This window comes from Aplysia californica, unplaced genomic scaffold (assembly GCF_000002075.1).
Source record: "Aplysia californica isolate F4 #8 unplaced genomic scaffold, AplCal3.0 scaffold00398, whole genome shotgun sequence".
Lineage (NCBI taxonomy): Eukaryota > Metazoa > Mollusca > Gastropoda > Aplysiida > Aplysiidae > Aplysia > Aplysia californica.
Window position 1 is genome coordinate 63,409 of NW_004797668.1, and position 5,687 is coordinate 69,095.

Below are 5,687 nucleotides of genomic sequence, written 5' to 3' on the forward strand. Positions count from 1 at the left end.
TTTTATTATTAATTTAAAAAAAAATCATCATCATCATTATTATTCTGTATTTTTTAATCAAAGGCATTTTGATATTAAAAATATGTTAGCAAAGTAAATCAAGCAACTGCACATAATGTAGGCCAGAAGGTTGGTTTCTAAAATATAATGCAAATATGCACACACACACACACATATATATATACTAGAAAAAAACAACAACCCAACATTCAGAGAGTCTACATAATATTATAGGCTCACATGCATACATTATCTATCTATCTATATATCTTTCCAAACATTTTCTTCATAGCCTATTACTTTGTTGACACAGCCCCGACCGCCGACTTTTTTATTTTGAACTCGCATGCACTTTTAATCTAACAGACTCGTAGAATCTAGTAGCTAAAAGTAATACAGTCGCCTCAGTCGGGTACAACACGCATTGTTCAGTCCTATTGACAGCCTCGTGGTATTTTTACACGAACACACATCGAATCTTTGAACGGTAGACCCGAGCGTCGATCCTCAACATTTTTGTGAACCAACAAAACTCAAAACGGAAATGTTGTGCTGGGCTGATAAGGAATTAACCGGCAATTTTGAGAACATTAATAATTTTAAAAATAGTTTTATAGGCCTAATATTAAATTAACCGTTTAGACGCGTTTTGTGTGACGTAGGTCACAGTCCCTGTGTTGGCTTGTGAGCTGAGGTAACGGTAGCACTTGATTGGCCAACATACGTAATTAGTTGAGATTGATTGACCAATCAAATCGTCCCAAGATGATCGACACGCCAATCGCCATACACAGCTGTGCTAGCAGTGAACCGACTTCAGCGCAGTGTGTCGCCATTGTGCTTGCTGTATTCTGTGTGTATGTCGTTGGCTTTGAAATCGAATTCCTCATCAATTTCTGATATTTGAAGATTGATTCATTCTTCTTATGACATAGTGTGATTCCTGAATCGTGCTTACTGGGATTTTGCTGCTCTGGTAAGCTTTGATTCTTTTATACTTTGGTTCGAGAACGCATTCTTTTTCAGTTTGAACACAGTAGTGTCGGGCTTGAAGCGAATTCATCTTCAGCGGTTCAGCTCAAGATGAGGGTATAATTTTAAAGATTTTTAGCATGATCCGAAACATATGTTGAGCAATCGCAGCTTTCTCTGCATACCAAATTATTACATGGCATAAAACGTTAATGTTTTGCTGAATGATAACATTTTCAAGGTAGTAACTCTTTGAAATATTAAATCTCGCTTGAGATTTTTAGTTTCAAAAAAGGTTTGTTGTGTGTGGCAGTGACCTATTTTTCGCGTAAGAGTAGTTGTTGTGTGCCTCTCCAACACAGACGGAGTCGAGGGCCACTGGCATTTATATGTTTGCGTATTACATTTTATGTCAAGCTCAAATGCATTTTCACTTCCTTACGTTTAGGGCTTTGTCTTTGTGTAACATCAGATCAGGTAGTTATGTCTTTGTTTTTTTATTTTTTAATTCAATTTTTTTAAAAAGAATGACAGCCGGGGTCGTGGGAGTCAAGTGGAAAGCTGTCTGTCCCGTCCCGTTCTATCGATAACGCGAACACCAGGGCTTTGTACTTGTGGAAAGTTGCTGCAATGCCATTTAGCCAAAATTTTCCATTTCATAAGTAGACATAGAATCTAGATCTAGACTATATTTCTAGATCTTTTCAGTTTCTTTTGCCTTGGGTTTGTTTTTGGTTGCTTTTTAATGGCAATGGGGGGGGGGCTTGATTGGTTTTTCAGTTTCCCCCACGCAGATCGAGGGTAATTTTAAATTTATAAGGTCTAGTTCTAGATCTAGATCTAGATTCTAGATCTAGAATCTAGTCTAGATCTAGATAGGGCCTATAGATTTAGGGTAAATTTTTACTTTCACTCCCGCACACAGATGCACTGTTCGGGGGTCAAACTGCAGTACAGTTTGCTGTAGATCACACATAAAGCCACTTAAACTGTCGCAAATCAATTATTCACTGGAAATTTCAAATCTATTTGTAAAATATCAAATAATGGGTTAAAACAGGGGGACATGTAACCCCCTAGATTTACTTTTACCTCAGAGGGTCAGACCCCCCTGGAACCCCCCAATTGGTCCAAAGCACGTCTATCTCGATTAAGAAACAGTCAGATATTTCGAAAATTATTAATTTGCGACAGAAAATTTGTGTTCAGCGCATCAATATTTAGTTGAAAATGGACAACTGACAGCTAGATATCTAGATCTAAGTGTGAGACGGGAGGGAAAGTAAATCAATTATTTTGAAGAAAATTTCGAACCTAACTAAAATATCAAATTATGGGTTAAAACAGGTCCCGATGGGTCCAAAGCACGCAAATTACTGCACTGTAGCGGCGTAGGCATAGTGTGATATAATATAGATCTAGCTCGATTAAGAACAATCAAGTAGATCTATTCAAAAACTATTAATTTGCAACGGAGTTGAATTTGATATGAATTGTGTTCAGGGCATCAATATTTAGTAGGAAAGTGGCTATTCTCACCCGCCCGGAAGTTCTCGCAAGATCAACTCCTCCCCTCTTCTCTCTCTCTCTGTCTCTTTCTGAATACTGTCTATCGGTGTGGACGATCAAATTGGAAAGTGGCTATTCTCACCCGCCCGGAAGTTCTCGCAAGATCAACTCCTCCCCTCTTCTCTCTCTCTCTGTCTCTTTCTGAATACTGTCTATCGGTGTGGACGATCAAATTGACCAAAACAAAGTTAAAAAATGATGTTAAAACACAAAAGTAAATCAATTTGGTTGTCTACAAAGATGCTACGGCTATTTAACTTTTCGAATCGAGCCGAACCAAGCCGACCTACGTGGGTCGCCATTTTGTTTTGCCCGGAAATTCTCGCGCTACTCCTCTCTCTCTTTCTCTCTCTCTCTCTCCACTGCCCACAGACAAAATTGTAGGCATTTAGTAGGCTACAGTTGTAATGGAACGTCTGTTCACGGCACAGAATTCTACAATTTTTCTGTGATCACAGTGTAGCATTCTGTGGTTTAGGGTGAACGCAAAATTTGGTGAACGCGCACCGGGTGAGAATAGCCACAAGACTCGCCTGCACTATTCTCACTCCGGGTGAGAATAGAGGTGGCCATCAAATTGACCAAAACAAAGTTAAAAAATGATGTTAAAACACAAAAGTAAATTAATTGGGTTGTTTACAAAGTAAAGATGCTACGGCTATTTAACTTTTCGAATCGAGCCGAACTACGCGGGTCGCCATTTTGTTTTGCCCGGAAATTCTCGCGCTACTCCTCTCTCTCTTTCTCTCTCTCTCTCCACTGCCCACAGACAAAATTGTACGCTTTTAGTAGGTTACAGTTGTAATGGAACGTTTGTTCACGGCACAGAATTCTACAATTTTTCTGTTATCACAGTGTAGAATTCTGTGCTTTAGGGTGAACGCAAAATTTGGTGAACGCGCACCGGGTGAGAATAGCCACAAGACTCGCCTGCACTATTCTCACTCCGGGTGAGAATAGAGGTGGCCATCAAATTGACCAAAACAAAGTTAAAAAATGATGTTAAAACACAAAAGTAAATTAATTGGGTTGTTTACAAAGTAAAGATGCTACGGCTATTTAACTTTTCGAATCGAGCCGAACTACGCGGGTCGCCATTTTGTTTTGCCCGGAAATTCTCGCGCTACTCCTCTCTCTCTTTCTCTCTCTCTCTCCACTGCCCACAGACAAAATTGTACGCTTTTAGTAGGTTACAGTTGTAATGGAACGTTTGTTCACGGCACAGAATTCTACAATTTTTCTGTTATCACAGTGTAGAATTCTGTGGTTTAGGGTGAACGCAAAATTTGGTGAACGCGCACCGGGTGAGAATAGCCACAAGACTCGCCTGCACTATTCTCACTCCGAGTGAGAATAGAGGTGGCCATTTAGTAGATGGGGGGCTGACTTTTCACTAGAATTTTTTTTTCGCTAAATTGAGGGGTTAGCCCCCTCCCCCGGTTTTTGTCTATAATTTGATTCTTTGCAATTAAGTGTGAAATTTTCATGAAAATAATTGATTTGTGACAGTTTTAGTGGCCATGTGATGTGTGATCTGCGGCAAAAATTACTGCAGTTGACCATCAAAGCGGTGCATTTGTGTGCGTAAATAAAATTAAAAGCAAAAATTTACTGTGAACTCTTTGAACATGACCTTTGATTGTTGTAGCCTACAGTTTTCGAAATTGGAGATAATTTTACTGTCATTCCCTCCTTTAATGAGCCTATGCTCAGTTAATGTAGCCTGTATAGAGCCCTTTTCTTTTTCAATTTTTATCCCTTTTACACGGATATATTGACTTAACATCCAGTGTGTTTGAAAATTAAAAAAAATATTTGATCGTTTCCATTGGAATTATATTATTGTTTGGCCTACTCTAAGCATCTTTAATTTGTATTATAATTTCCACGATTTGGACCAATTTGGGGGGGGTTTCAGGGGGACATGCCCCCCTCAGGTACAAAATTCTGAGCCGGCCTGTTTTCACCCATAATTTGATTTTTTGCAATTGTGTTGGAAATTTCCTTGAAAAAAACATATTTTCGACAGTTTTACTGCCCATGTGTGTTGATCTGAACCAAAAAATATGCTCTTTTGACCTCTAAAATTGTGCATCCGTGTGCGGGAGTGAAAGTAAAGATTTCCCTAAAATTCTATAGTTTTGTGGTGAAGTAACTGCATTATTATTTTTAGGAAGAGGCTAGCGGTACTTAATGACGGCTAGACAGCTGGGCTAGCTGTACTTCTTAATATGATGGCTAGAATGACCATAAAAAAAGGCCTACTGAATTGTAATAAGTTTTTAGTTTGCAGTAAAACTAAAGTATTTGTATTTGAGACGAAACCAGGTGCCTTAATGACAGTGCATGTATTTTAAACCTCCTGTTTTCTAATGTTAATAGGGCCTAAGATAAGTACGGCTAGACTGGGAGGCTAACTGTACTTTTAAAGTACACTGCTAGTGCTAGTCTGTCAGGCGTCAGGCAAGCCGTACTTAATATTGATGGCTGAATTGTAAATGAAATTTTTTGTTTGCAGAAAGTATTTGTATTTCAGACAAAATCAAGAAGGTGCCTTACTCACTTGCATTATTTAAACCTGAATAACTTCTAGATCTAGATCTAATGAGACCTGTGTACTCAACTAGTTCGAGTCGATAGGGCAAAACCTAGATCTAAGTATGGCTAGCCACTTCGTTATTTTTATGTTAAAAAAAAACAAAAAAACTAGGCCTGTTATTTTACTTTCACTCCTGTCTTTTACTTGGTAGTGTAGCACTTCTCTTGACTTATTTTATTCATTTTTACCGTCTACCTTGAATTTACTTTTTATCCATCGCAAATAAGTATAAATCGTTTGATGTTTTTATGTGAACTGTTATTATAGTAAACCTCAGTAGGCTAACGTTCGCAACTTTAAAAACACACTCTTGGCAATAGGCCTAATTTCACTTTCCCTCTATTCCTTTTTTGTATTTTTACTCTGTAAAAGCGGTAAATTTTTACTTTAAGATTCGCCCGCGGGTGCACTGTTTTGAGGGCTAAACTGCCGTAATGTTTGCTACGGAACACACATTGGCCACTAAAACCTTGCAAATCAATTGTTTTCAAGTCAACATCAATCCTAATTGCCAAAACATCAAATCATGGTCTAATGCACGGAGGGG

The 5,687-nt window shown here is 38.5% G+C and overlaps 1 protein-coding gene across 5 annotated transcripts in view; it reads left to right on the top strand.

Moving 5' to 3' along the window:
• Positions 1–704: 704 nt before the first annotated feature.
• The window catches only part of LOC101850267, a 43,392-nt gene continuing 38,409 nt past the window's right edge, over positions 705–5,687 (top strand). For 2 of the 5 annotated variants that reach the window (XM_005103944.3, XM_005103946.3), the window contains exon 1: positions 707–976. The gene's annotated coding sequence lies outside the window, so the exon portion shown is untranslated. Of the gene's footprint in view, positions 977–5,687 lie in introns of all 5 variants that reach the window. The other 3 variants (XM_013085695.2, XM_005103942.3, XM_005103945.3) reach the window with 3 other exon arrangements.